The following is a 15301-nucleotide window of genomic DNA, read 5'->3' on the forward strand; positions in this document are numbered from 1 at the left end:
GAATTTAAGTAAGCGATCCGTAGATTGCTTGGTGAGCAAAGGATTCAGAGGCAAGGGAAGTGAGCTGTTTCAGGAGAGGCTGCATCCAGGCACGGGAGTGACCTGTTCCTTGTGCCTGAAGACAGCAGCCTGGCTACCTCTTCTGACTCCATCTGTGTCCATTGATTCCCTGCTTGTCTGCATGGGTTGTGCCCCATCAATCTTGTCAATCCCTGATTATTTGGCCTTTCCTCTTTTTCCAAGTTCTGGATGTATATTCACCCACTGGCCAAGCTGTGCACATGAAAAAGTTCATTGAGCGCTTGCCTGCCAGGCTTTGGTTCCCAGTCTTTCTCCAATCAAGGCACCACACAGTTGATTTTATTAAATCATATCCTAGTCCCTGCCTTCTGAGATTGCCCCATATTGAGTTTAACTGGATTAGAGATAGTTTCAAACTCAGTTTAGTGAATGAAAGTTTACTGAGCATATACCATTGAAACTGAAAACATCCAATGTCTCTTTCGGAGGTATTCAAAGGAAACCAGAGCCCGGTGAAGATGAGTAGAATGGAAAACTGTTTCCAATTTCCTAAGAGGCATTGCTTACTTCATGGAATCAGATAATTACGATTATTTTATATTATGGAAAAATTTCCAGTCCATCACGTTTCCCACTGTGAAAAAAAATCAGTGAATGGTGCATTTTGGACAAAATTTGAAACAGATGAGCTGTTCCTTTTCTGATCACCCGCATGTAGAGTTGATGACCATGGATAAGAGGAATCAGTGGCCAACTTCAGAATACCCCAAATTAATGTTCTCAAGTAGAGGAATACATAAGGATCTGAATTTTTTTCCAGCTCTACTGAGGTATAATTGACAAATAGATTTGTAAGATAAAGTGGGCAATGTGGTGATTTGTCATGTGCATACGTTATGCAGGGATTCTCCCCAATGAGTCAGTTAAGGCACCCATCACCCCCATATTTAAATTTCTTTTGTGTGTGTGAGAACATTTAAGTTCTACTCTCTTAGCAAATTTCAATTATAAAACAGTGTCATCAACTGTAGTGACTGTACTATACTTTGGGTTCTCAGAAATTGTTCATCTTATAGCTGAAAGTCTGCTCCCTATTTTCCCCAGCCCCCCCCGCCCCCGCCCCTGGCAACCACTTTCCTACTCTCTGTTTCTATGAGTTCAACTTTTTTTTCCGAAGATTCCACATATAAGTGATACCATGTGGTATTTGTCTTTCTCTGTCTGGCTTATTTCGCTTAGCGTAATACCTTCTAGGTTCATCCACGTTATTGCAAATGATAGGATTTCCTTCCTTTTTCTAAGAATATAATTCAATTATATATACATTATATATATATGTATATATATATCACATTTACTTTATCCATTCATCTATTGACATACACTTACGTTGTTTCCATCTTCTGGCTATGCGAATAATGCCACTAGGAACATAGAAGAACAGATACCTCTTCGAGATAATGATTTCCTTTCCTTTGGCTATCTACCCAGAAGTGGAATTGCCAAATTATATGGTAGCTCTATGTTTAATTTATCCAATGTGCTTTAGCTACATAGAAGATGCCTTTGGCGCCTACCATATCTATAGTCCCTTCTGGGGAGTTCAGAGGAGCAGAGAAAGGCAGTGAGCAGAGCCTCTAGGCAGCGGAAGCCCTGGATGAGTAGAAGCAAGAGGAAGAGTTGGTTATTCAGCCATGGCCTTGGAAAGCCTGGATCTCCAGAATGACAGAGCTGTAGCGTGGAGAGCCAAGGGCAAGTCCCACCAAAGGGACTGATGACGGCATCTCTAGAAGTGTGTTGCCTTCAGTTTCCCTGCCAGGACTGGATGCCGTCTGGCTGTGCTGCCGCTGCGGGTGCCCTCCCCAGCCCAAATGTCTGAGACCGAGGGCACCTGAGTGGGTCCCACTCCTCACTGAGTAAAAGAGTGAATTTGCCAGCAAGTGTCAGGGTCCTAGGAGGGTGGCTTGGCCTGTGCTGAGCCCTGTCCTGTCACTGAAACGTTGGGGCTTCACTTTCTCATCATACGGCAGTGTTTTGAAGAGGGCCCCTCATCTGTAGGGGCTCCCTGTGCACGAGGCACAAGGTTGAGCACTTCCCATGCTTGTCTCTTCCTGTAGCTGCCGCAGCCCTGTGCGGCGGAGTCACGGCTGACCTTCCACAGGCGAGGAAGCAGGAATGGAGGCCCTGGGACTCGCCCAGAGTCATTCACGAGGGGAGGGACAGAGCCAGGTTCTGCATCCAAATACGATTAAATACACAGCCAGTATTTTTAACCACTGTGTTGGGCTATTCTATGGTCTATTTTTGTCATTTATGCTTATCGCGGGTATTAATATAGGAGTCTCCTAAAGACACCATGGATTGAGAGTGTCAAACATGAAAGCAGAACACTTTGTGTTTTTAGCAGGATGTCATCCTTCATATATGAAGATAGGCTCTTGACTCTGCGCATACAGCACGCACCTTGAGCTTTCTTTTTTTTTTTTAAAAACAGTAGGAGAATTTTGCTTATTCACCTGTATTCTGAGCGGGTTTTACTTGTCTTGTGCCCAACAGCTTACACGTTGCAACACCTGGCATTTAAAGAGGAGCTTCCTGAACTAAAGAATGAGGTGGGTGGCCTAAGGGGAGAGTGTGGGAAGACTAGAAAGGGGCTTTTCTCTTCGCATCCAGTGAATGTGATACTTTCTATTCCAAACAGTAAGTCTAGTTCACTAATTGATAGGTCAGGGAATGACTGGATAAAGATGAACAGAGAGAACCATTGAGTTGCCCGTAACAGGGCTGTGTGTGTGTGTTATGTTGTGTTCACCAAGGTAAAATCTTCCCAGCCAGTTCCCGTGGGCGTTGGGGTCCAGGAAACGTGTGTCAGGATTGGGGGCGGGGGTCACAGGACTGAAATGCATGTGATTCTCATGGAAGAATGATCGGTTAATGGAGATGGAAATTTGCTTTTAATTCGACATTTTTCTTTTCTTCTTTATACTAAAAACCTTACTTTATAATCTTATTACAAAGGTAACATACCTTCATTTTATTTCGTTGTTTCTTTTGGCTGCATTGGGTCTTTTTTTTTTAATATAAATTTATTTATTTATTTATTATTTATTTTTGGCTGTGTTGGGTCTTCGTTGCTGCACATGGGCTTTCTCTAGTTGCGGCGAGCAGGGGCTACTCTTCGTTGTGGTGCCCGAGCTTCTCATTACGGTGGCTTCTCTTTGTTGCAGAGCACAGGCTCTAGGCGTGCAGGCTTCAGCTGTTGTGGCTCACGGGCTCTAGAGCGCAGGCTCAGTAGTTGTGGCACACAGGGTTAGTTGCTCTGCGGCATGTGGGATCTTCCCGGACCAGGGCTCGAACCCGTGTCCCCTGCATCGGCAGGCAGATTCTTAACCACTATGCCACCAGGGAAATCTTGACTTTCATCCTTGGTCCCTTGATTGTTCCTGCAAAGCATGAGAAATGTCCAAAAAGATAGAAAGCCCAAATCTAGATCTTGCCTTCTCAACACTGGCTGCCCTTGAGGGAGCTGACTTTTCACTGTCCCTGCACCAGGCCCTATTTGCCAAGGGAAAGCGAAGCTCTGGGTGGACCCCTCTCCTTCCTCCCTTGCAGGCTCTCATGGTTTCAAATATCACCTCTTGACTCCAAAATCTGGATTTCCAATCTCGACAGTCCATGTAATCAATCTTCTACAGAAAATGCACTGTTCACTCCACTTTTCTCTCTCCTTCTCTCGTGCTAAGACATCTCTATTACCAAATGCCAAGACTGTGACAACATCCTCTAAACTGGTCTCCCTCACTCTAGGGCCTTCTTCTAACCCATCCTTTATCCTGGCATTAGTTTTAATTTTCTAAAGCAACACTTTGAACGTTGGCCTTTTACTTGTGCCTCTGTGGTGCCTCTTTGATGCCTCCAGGGTAATGTGCTAACACTTGACCCTGGAAATCAAGATGCTTTGCAATCCTGACCTTATTTAGTTGATCGACTCACCTTTCTCATTACCATCCAGGTACGGCAGCAACGATCCGCTTTTACTGAAAATCCTCAAGTTCCCCTGCGTTTCTCAGCCTCTCTTGCTATTAGACTGGGCCCAGGTGGCTCAGTTCTGCCTGAGGAGATGTGGGTAGAAATAAGTTTTGTCATTTCAAGGCTTGGCCTCGGCAGCCCCTACCTGGCTCTCCAGGTCTCTCTTCAGGTTTCGTGGTGTCTCCAGAGGCCACTTATTTAGAAGGTTCAGCTACAATATGGTGGCACCTCCACCAGCCTGGGTCCCCAAGTGTCCATGTGGAGTAGAGCCAAGTTGACCATTGTTGGACGTGTAATATGAGTAAGAAATAGGTTTGCTTTTGTGTTAAGCCTTTGAGATTTTAGGCTTAGGTGGTTAGTAGACCTCTTGATTCTAAGTTACGAGGCAGGAGCAGTCTTTTTTTTTGGCCACGCCGCACGGCTTGTGGGATCTTGGACTCCCTGACGAGGGATCGAACCCGCGTCCCCTGAATTGGAAGCATGAAGTCCTAACTACTGGACCACCAGGGCAGTCCCTAGAGGTGGGAACACTCTTGAGCAGACCAAGCTGTGTGTGCACATATGGGGTCGAGGGTGCATGGGGTGGGGAAAAGCTTCTTGCACAGCTAATAAGTGGTAGGGGTGGGATTTGAACCCGGGTCTCACTCTACCATCTGAGAGGCACACTGCTCTCGAGACACTGAAGACTCAAGTCTGCAGGGCTAGCCCACAGAACTACCCAAGTTTCCCAGAATGTCTCTGGGGCCCTCATTCAGTTCCCATGTTGCTGACTCCCTTGCCTCAACTTACCACCTTGTGCCTGGTTAGGTCTTTCTAGGCTCAGCGGTGGGTGTCACTTCTCCTGGGAATGTTCCCGAAACTGAAGACATGAGTCTTTTTCCTCTCACCGAACCCTGGATATGTATCATAGTAGAGTACTTCCTGTCTGCTAATTATTTACTTCCTGTGTTCACGGATAAAGTCACTCTGGGCAGCGTGGAGATCCTACCCCTGTATTCCCACTGCCTCCTTAATTTGCCCATCCTAAACCTTTGACACATGTTTGTTCAATAAATGAATGAACACGTGTCCGAATGACCACATCTAGAAGATGCCTCCCTGTTATTATGCTGTCTTGCATTAGAAGAAAGGTGTGCTAAGTGATTGAGAGTCTTTTTTTTTTAATCATGGTTACTTCAAAGGGTTGAAATTTTCTTCTTTCCGTTACCTCTGGCTATAACTTATTGACAACTTCAGCCTAAAATAGCATGTAGCAGCTTTTCACTGTGCCTGTTTGGGGAACTTCCTGACGGCACATTTCAGAAGGTGAATTACTTATAAATGCCCCTTGCTCCACGTCTTAAACAGGTGTCTGCTTTCTGCTATCTTTTACGGTTATTGAAGGCACTAAAGATTTTAAACTTTGCCTATTTGACCTGAATCTGAAAATGATGGCTTTCTCCCCCAGTTCTAATTCTGACACTTGGAGTGACAGAAGAGGGAGCTCTGAGTTAGGTAATCGTGGCCCACCTTTGAGGAAGCTTCTCCTTGCTCTAGACCCGGATGATGGACAGCTTAGTAACTCTTGAGGATGGAAACGAATCTGCGAGGGAGCAAGGATCCATCAGTGTTGAGCACCTCGCCGGAGGACGGTCCTGGGCGTGAGGAGGTGACTGCCAGCATGGGGAGAGAGACCTCAGAGGCCCCTCCTCCAGAGTAACGCCCGCACCTCCCAGGCAGTAGGTCCCCTTGCCAGTGGTGGTGAATCCGTCCTCACTGGCATCGCCCATCCAGAAAAGGACGTTGTGCTGCAGAGGGAGGGGAAGTAGCAGAGTCTCTTGAGCCCCCTGGCCTGCACCCTAAGACCTTCACCCGTGGAGGGTTTCCTTGGTTGTGCCCAACACAGGGAAAATGGGTCGGGCCCCCTTGCTTCTCCCCTGCAGCAGAGTGCACGCCCTGATCTGTGGCTGCCGGAGAGGCTGATGGAAAGGGAAGGGGAGCCCTCAAACCAGGCGCAAGATTCAACCGCTCCCAGCTCGTCCTTCTGAAAACCACCGGATCCCAGGACCTTGATGCATGGCCGAAGGGCCGCAAGAAACTGGTGAGACAGAGGCCCTGTCGCAGGTGAAACCGCCCACAGCACGTGGCCTGGCTCCGCCACTGGGTTTGCACAAGGCCAGGACAACCGATCAGTTCAGGGAAGGCCGTCACCTGTTCCCTCAGTCAGCGGGCCGCTGGCGCAAGGCCCCTTTCCCCCTGTCCCTCACCCCTGCTGACACCCCCACACACCAATGGTCTAAAACTTTGCAGGAGAACACTTGGATTGTTCTTCCTGGGAAGGTCTCCTAATGTTCACCCTGGCTTTCTCCTCTCGATTTACAGAGACAGTGAGAACCACAGAATTCAAGTTATTCCCTGAAGGACGGAGCCTGGATGGGAACTGCGGCCTGATCCTCCTGCTATCACATCAACAGACCACATCCACCAGCTGAAATGTGGTCCCCTGGCCACACCCCCTTTTCGTCATCTAACTGCTCCCTGACTTTCTTCTTCCAAATGACAAGGGCTTCTATTTTATTTGGTCATTTATAGTTTTTACAATAATGCTAAATTAACATTCAGAATTCTGACAAAGAAAAAAAAATAGCAGATAAACCAAAAGCACAGCATTTATGTTCTTATTATTTTTATCACTAATTATTTTATTATCATGCTTAAACTATTTCTTTAAACATTATTTTTAAATTATTACATTATTTTATTATCATTAATTAGTTTTGATTGGTGTAGAATTTGCTTAACATAAATTTAACCATTTTCAAGGGAGTGACTCGGCGGCATTTGGTACAATTGCCATGTTGTGCGACCATCACCTCTATGGAATTCCAAACCATTTTCATCAGCCCCAAAGGAGCCCCCACACCCACTGGCAGTCCCCCTCCCACTTCCTTCTTCTCCTTGGCCTCTGGCAACTATTAATCTGATTTCTGTCCCTATGGATTTACCTGTATTCGATATTTCATACGAATGGAATCACACAATATGTGATTGTTGTGCCTGACTTTTTCGTTATTTTAAAGCACCGTTTTCTACTCTAAGAAGTAGATAAAGTGGAAAACATTAAACTTAGTAGGATTATTAAGTGTTCACTCATTAGTAGACTTTCATATTCAAGGGTGTGGTGGTATTTTATTCATTCTTTTAAAATAAATTTATTTATTTGTGGCTGCGCTGGATCTTCGTTGCTGCACGCGGGCTTTCTCTAGTTGCAGCAAGCAGGGGCTGCTCTTCGTTGTGGTGCGCGGGCTTCTCATTGCAGTGGCTTCTCTTGTTGTGGAGCACGGGCTCTAGGCGCATGGGCTTCAGTAGTTGTGGCACACGGGCTCAGTAGTTGTGGCTCGCGGGCTCTAGAGTGCAGGTTCAGTACTTGTGGCGCAGGGGTAAGTTGTTCCACGGCACGTGGGATCTTCCCGGACCAGGGCTCGAACCCGTGTCCCCTGCATTGGCAGGTGGATTCTCAACCACTGCGCCACCAGGGAAGTCCCCCTTTTTTTTTTTTTTAAACCATGCTGTACTTTACATCCCCAGGACTAATTTGTCTTATAACTGGAAGTTTGTTCCTTTTGACCCCTTCACCCATCCCCCACTCCCTGCCTCTAGCAACCCCAATCTCTTCTCCACATCTATGAGTTCATGTCTTTTTTAAGATGCCACATATAAGTGAGATCATTCAGTATTTGTCTTTATCTGGCTTCTTTCCCTTAACATAATGCCATCAAGGTCTATTGAGGTCCAAAAAATAAACAAATATTTCCTCTATCCTTGATGCATCCCTCTGCCTGGGCAAACTAGTACCACTGCCTTAAATGTATTTTATTACTATTATTATTATTATTAATATTCTTTATTTTTAGAACAGTTTTAGAGTCACAGGAAAATTAAGCAGATAGTACAGAGAGTTAGTACAGAGTGTATAGGAATATACTACCCTATACACCTTCACACAACTTCCCTTATCGTTAACATCTTACGTTAGTACAGTACAATTAATGAGCCAGTATCCATACATCATTATTAAAATCCATAGTTTATTCAGATCTCCTTAGTTTTTACCTAATGTCCTCCTTCTGTTCGAGGACCCCATCCAGGATGCCACATTACATAGAGACGTCATGTCTCCTTAGACTCCTTGTATCTGGGACAGTTTCTCAGACGCTCCTCGCTTTTGAGGACCTTGGCAGTTTCAAGGAGGACTGGTCAGGTTTATTACAGGACACCCCGTTACTGGGATTTGTCTGATGTTTTTCTCACTATGAGACTGGTGTTATAGGTTTTTGAAAGGAAGGTCACAGATGTAAAGTGCCGTTTTCATCACATCATATTAAAGGTACAGATCAACATAATTTATGACTGTTGATCTTGACGTTGGTCCCTCGCTAAAGCAGTGTTTGTCAGGTTTCTCCACTGTAAAGTTACTCTCTTTGTCCGTCTCTTCCTGACTTTTAAATTTCAAAAACTCTTATTCTCGTGACTAGATTGTGCTGCTTATGTAACCAAGTGGATGCATTGTATAGACACAGCCTTGAAGGTTTGCGTGGCCTTGCTGTCTGTTCTGTAGTGCAGTGGTCCAAATGGAGGCAAACATATTCAGAGGTTGTGTGTGCCCCAAACTGCAGCTGTGGTGCTGAACACGGAGAACGAACCACACTGACAGGAGAACCAAAGTTTCTGCTGGAACGCTGGGCACTTTCTGGGAACAGCCAGCAGTTCTTCTCTGCTTGAATTCTTATTTAAAACTCTTCCCCGTTTTATCAGTCATGGAATCACAGCCAGTATGAGCAAAAGCAGGAATGCAGGAGCAAATAACAGAATCAAAGTTCACGTAGTCATTCAACAAACGTTCTTACAATGGGACCGACATTCAACAAGGGCACTTCATCTGGATAATTAAGCTCCCCATGACAAACAGGGATTGTCCTTCTGCAGTGTCACAAACAACGCTTAACAAAGCGAGGGAGGCCATTTAATACGTGGCATATAATGGAAAACCCAAAAGTATAGCTGCAAAACCTATGAAAATAGTCATGCTGTTGTTTCCATGAAAATTCAAATAATGAGAGACTAACTCAAGGCTCTCGACACTGAGATTTAGGAATAAACCTTTGCCTGGATGTTTTCAGTTAGAGATAAAGGGTAACAAGGTCGATTTGGATGGTGGAGAGATTATGCCCAAGACCTCTTCACTATACTTGGTAATACCTCCAGAGTTCTTTGGTGAAAAACTTGAACCATAAATTCAAGAATTCATAAAAACTTCTGAAAAGAGAGGACAGTAGGCACCCCTCCTTATCAAATAAGACTGAGAGGGAATTGAATAAAGTTAACTGGGTAATTGGAGACTTTACACAACTATGTGGAAAATAACTTTCTGGGCCAGGAGCTTCAAATGCAGAACAGCACATCACTCCACTGACCCGCGCTTTGGCTACAGCACCAGAGCATGGGAGTGGGGTGGAGAGAGGGGAGGCAGGGCAGAATATGTGGAGGAAGAGGATGTCTGGCAGCTAGGCTGGGTGTCTTGGGAGAGGTCATTCTGGGGCTCATTTGAAGGCACAGGTGACAGGTGATGAGCAGCAGACAAAAGCCATTGAATAGGAAACACACTTAGAAAGGTGGTCGAGAGGAAGACAGAAAACACCAACCTGATGGCTGGTTATCACCACCCTGATCATCACAGTATGATTAACTTGTACAGGGCATTCTGGTCTCCAAGGGCTGTCATATCCATTTTCTCAATAGATCTTTAAGAACAGGGATTTAAAATTGGTCAGTTCTTTTGAGTGACACAACTGTTACGAACTGAATGTTTGGTATCTGCCCCGAATTCATATGTTGAAGCCCTAATCCCCCAACGTGGCTGGAATGAAATGTAGCCTCTGAGGGAAGAACTAAGGTCAAATGAGATCATAAAGGTGAGGCCCTGATCCAGTAGGATTAGTGTCCTTATAAAAAGAGTCATTCGAGAGCTTGCTTTCTCTCTCTCTCCCGGTACAGACACACCGAGGAAAGGCCACATGAGGTCACAGTAGGAAGGTGGCCATGTACAAGCCAGGAAGAAAGCCCTCACCAGAAACCGAACTGGCTAGAAACTTCGTCTTGGACTTCTGGACGATGTCTGTTGTTTAAGCCACCCGGCCTGGTATTTTGTTATGGCAGCCCAAGCAGACTAAGACATCAGAGGCAGGTGGAGCCTTTCAGCTGGAGCTTCAGGACTCTGCCGTACTTGCCACTGGAGGTGAGGAACTAGGTTCATAGGCTTAAATCGAAACCTTATATTGGGGTACTTTGCAGTCACTGCCAAGACATGTTTCAGTCTCCTTGGAAAGGGTGAAATGAGCACTGTGGTGGGTTTCAGTTAATGTCTCTGGTCCACCCGGTAGGGGGACCGGCTTATCTGGGTTTGTCAGGTTTCATCACTGTGAGTCCACCTCTGTCCCTGGCAAACCCAGACAGCTGGTCACCCTGCCACCCAGTAATCGGCCCTGGATATCTTCATTTTAATAACCTGGTTTATGAATAATCTGGATTCATTTTAGTCTGAAATTACTAACTGACCTTAGAGTGGGTCTCTCTGCCTGTTCCTGTAGGGCGTTCTAATGACGGAGCGGGCTGCAGGCACAGCTCCACTGGGAACCATCTTAACATACCAAGGTCAGGTATTTGTCAGGAAACCTGGAAGGCCACTGCTACCATCTAGTGATCCAGTAACACCATTGTTCTCATCGGCTGGTCACACTAACTCTGCAGACAGCAAAATGCCCCAAAAGCTGGGACTTGGGACCAGAGAAAATTCTGGTAGGAAAATTGGAAAGCTACCAGGCTTGTGGCCGAGTTGGGGAATTCCTGGGAGAAACTGAGTTGCATCAGGGTCCCTAAGGACCTGGCTCTGATGCTCAGAACAGGAAGGATGCTCCTGGAGAGGGGAGCAGGAAAGGGGGGGCTGACCCCATTTCTAGTGGAGTCGCCTTGGGGACTGTCAGCTGCTGCCGTGACTCCTACTAGCTTTGATCTCCAGAACAGGCCAAATGGACCCCTTCCATTTCCTTGAAATGGTAGGATTTATTTATGTCTATATCATCTCTGTAGACGTGTATGATGTGGGTTTCCAACACTGTGTTTCTTCAGCTGCACTTTCATAATTTATTCTGCCAGGCTCGGCCTGTCCTTGACATACCAAGCCATTAACTTGAAATCAGAAAACGTCTGCGAGGCCTCTGCATTCTTTCCTCTGATTAGCAGGCCCTACGCTAGCTGGAAATAAAGTCACCAGGCTGGAAGAGGAAAAAGAATTGGTCTGAACGGTCATGGAAAAGTCTAAACAGAAGATTTTCTTTCTCTCTCCACTTGGAATGATTTATTTTCATGGTTTTATGAGACTTTAATGAGGAAACCTTATCTCTATGCCTGGTAATTATCAACCAAATTTCCATCTCCCGTCAGAAAATCCACAATAAGTAAAACAAAAAAGGTGGAATCGGGAGACTCTTTGACCTCTGCGACCTGTATGGCTGAGGAAAAACTCACTGCCACACGGAGGAGGTGACAACGAAACGCGTGTGTGACTTCCCTTGTACACCGCTGCTGCATCCGGATTGACGTGTGACTCAATCAGTGTAGTGTAACTCAGCGCAAGCAGACGCAGTTGCCCTGGTCCTTCCGAATGCTATCCCACGACATAGCTGATTAGAACAAAGGAAAGTACCCTTTCCCTCTTTATGATTTAATGTAATTTCTAGTCTGGTAAACAGTTCCTTCTGCTGGATGAATGAGGTCACACCTGAAGCAAAGGCCTGACAAGATGCTACGGACTTGGCATTTTGAAAAGCTGAGTTTTGGGTTTTTTGTTTTGGGGGGTTTCTTTGGCCACAAATTGCAGCTCTTGCCTGTACATGAAGAAGCTACCATTTGGGTCACTCAGTGAAATTGCTGTGATTCAAGCCATAAGGATGGATGCTCCCCAGGGTCTTGGGATTCAAGCAGAGCGCTTGTCAAACCTCCCAAACCTCTAGGATGGAAGAGGAGCTCAAATGAGCTCACCAGGAAGATGGAGGCCAGTGAGAGTGTTAAAATCTTCTTAGAATCGTCAGGTGCCACAGCGCCCAGAGCAGCCAGGAAGTTAGAACACGTCAAATCTTTATTTTCACTTCCAGTTTACTTAACAAGGTGAGAATCTCTTTTTCTTACACTTTTCTCTAGGTGTAAAATCTGTCATGCTCCCAAATAACCTATGGATTTCTTTCTGCTTGTTCTGTCATTTGAAAAGAATTACGTTCATACTTTATTGTATATTTATTAGCATCTGGGCCAGTGATAAGAGAACCTGAATAAGAATGTAATGACTTACTTTAAAGAAATACTCTTCAAAAAAGTATTTTCAAGTCACTGCAGATAGGACTGGATAGGCTTGTCTCAGGTTCAACACAGTGAACTCCAGGAGAAAGTGGGATGGCTCTCATTTGCCCTTGTCCCCCCTAGAGCTGGGTTCCAACTCCCTCACCCCACCTCTGCATCCCTCTCGTTCTTCCCTTCTCCACAGGGGCAGGCAGGAGCAGAACACCAGAAGGTAGAGCCACGCTATAGCACGTGAGTGGTCACCAGCTTTAGACATCGCCACTATTTTTATTATCTTTTCAGTGGTTAATTAATTTATACCCTTTGACTCTATATTGGAGGGGTACTCATGTCTGGCAGGCTTTTTGGACTAATGAATGAGCTGGGTCAGGCCTTTTTTTCCTCCTTTTTTCTCCCTTGAGGAGCCATTACAATTTAATCACCCTGTTAAGATCACAATGAAGAACGGGCTCTTGACACACCAGCATTATCCAGAAGGGGCACACACCAAGATAAAGCACTTCTATAAACTAAGACCCACATGGTATACTGATCTAGAACCATACTGTCCAATAGAAATACAGTGTGAGTCACAGAAGAAAATTAAAATTTTCTGGTAACCTTATTTACAAAAGAAAAACAAGTGAAATTCATTTTAATATATTTTAGCTCACAAAGTATTTCCAAAACATTACTATTTCCACATTTATTGGATAAATTAGCCTTTATCCAATGTAAAAATGCTAATTAAATCTTCTCTACTCTTTTGCATGAAATCTGTGAAATCTGGTGTGTCTTTTATACTTATATTAAATCTCAGTTCGGACGAGCCACATTTTAAGTTCTCAGTAGCCACACGTGGCTAGTGGCTGCCCGATTACACAGCATGAATGCACAGTATTTATCTGCTCCGACCAACTACACAACCTCAGTCACTTACCACTTGCTGTTCTGGGTACACAAGTGACTTAGCAGTGGTGTGGAGTCTGCCCCAGAACATTCTGCTTCCCCTGTTCTCTCCACTATCCATTCTGAAGCAGAATTTAGAACAAGGGTTAGAATTCAGATCGGCCCAGCCCATCTGTGCCTTCAGAGAATTATGCGTTAGTTCACCCGCAGGTGTAAAATTTAGACCCCTGAGTCTCAAAGTTGGGGCTGCAGAAGAATCAGCTTAGTTAAATTCAGATCACTGGGCAGAACTCCAAGCCAATCGATGATGGTTTCTGGAGGTAAGGCCTGGAAATCACCGCTCATCAAAATCACCAGGTGATTTTAATTCTCCCTGAGGTTTGAGAACCATAGACCCTCACACAACATATGACAGGGTTTCTCTAGGAACTTCTGGTTGCTACTCATCCAGGCCTTTGTTCGGCTTCACGCGGCAACTCACATCACACACGTCCCAGGCCCACGGAGCCTGCTGGGAAGGCTGTCGGTCAATTTCTGCCCTGCAGGGTATCATCGCCCAGCTCTAAGCCAGTTGCATCCGGAGACCTATATAACACCCCCGACAACTGAGATACATCTCTGGGATGTATTTTTAAGACTCCAACTCTCCTTTTGGAACTTCTACCCTCTACTTTTGTGTGTGCCAACAGAGTTGGGCATGTGCAACACATTATGCTCATACAACCACCCCCCCAGGGGCTTTCAGAATATTTATAAACATCTTGTCATTAATCTTCATGGCACCCTTGTAAAGTAAATAACTAGTGAGACTGTCTTTATCTGGCAGGAGGGAAATTGAGGCGTTCGAGAGTTGATGAGTGAAGAAAATTGGGGTCTATGGTCTAAACGGTTTGTTAAATCACTTCTCTTTTTGGTGGCCACCGTGTGCCTTCCCTTCCCTGACCACTGAGCTCTGCGGTGGTCACGGAAACCCATTTGGAAACACTTCCCATAGAAACATTTTCCTGGACGTGTGCCAACTTCCTGCCTCAGGTGAAGAGAGGGGACCCTTCTATGTCTGTGTTGGGAGACTTCAGGTGGGAGGTATGTTCTTCCGTTTTGTATTTATTTGGAAAGGAATGATCTTTCCAAATAAATCCCAATTCCCAGGAACCAAGAGGTAAGCATTTGAAACGAAGGGTGGTATCTTGCCGTGCTTACGCCCTCTTGCTCCCCAGCAGAGCTGCCAGAATATCATTAATTCAGGGCTCCCTGGGAGCCCCGAGTCCCCCATAGGGACCTCTGGGTGCACATTTCCTCATGTGGCCCCCAGGCCGTTTCTGTCTGTAGACTTGAGGAATCTTTCTGTCAAGAGAGACAGATGTGTGTGTATAACTACCTCAGAGAAGGTGTCCTTGAAAAAAGATTTTTAAATTGCTCTCTTTTGGCTGCCTGATAATCCTCTTTCAAAACATATACCTTAAAAAAAAAAAAAAACCTTAATAAATTTATTTTTTTATGTGTGTTTTCATAGCATAATTTTGTTCTCTGTCTTTTTATTTTAAAGCTCTATTTTTTTCAATTACAAATTCATTATAGAAAATTTGTAATATATAGAAAATATAAAGAAGAAAATCAAAATCACCTACAATCCTACCACCTCCAGAAATAAGAAATACCTGTTACTAGTTTGGTGTAATTTTTTAAGGTTTTTTCCCCTGGCTTTTGGTTTTTTTTGGGGGGGAGGGGGTACATATTTGAGAGGACATGTGGGAAGTGGTATTTAAAAAATCACAACATGGGGCTTCCCTGGTGGCGCAGTGGTTGAGAGTCCGCCTGCCGATGCAGGGGACACAGGTTCGTGTCCCGGTCCGGGAGGATCCCACGTGCCGCGGAGCGGCGGGGCCGTGCGCCATGGCTGCTGAGCCTGCGCGTCCGGAGCCTGTGCTCCGCAATGGGAGAGGCCACAACAGTGAGGGGCCCGTGTACCGCA

Source organism: Neophocaena asiaeorientalis, unplaced genomic scaffold (assembly GCF_003031525.2).
Source record: "Neophocaena asiaeorientalis asiaeorientalis breed wild unplaced genomic scaffold, Neophocaena_asiaeorientalis_V1.1 scaffold521, whole genome shotgun sequence".
NCBI classification, from domain to species: Eukaryota; Metazoa; Chordata; class Mammalia; order Artiodactyla; family Phocoenidae; genus Neophocaena; species Neophocaena asiaeorientalis.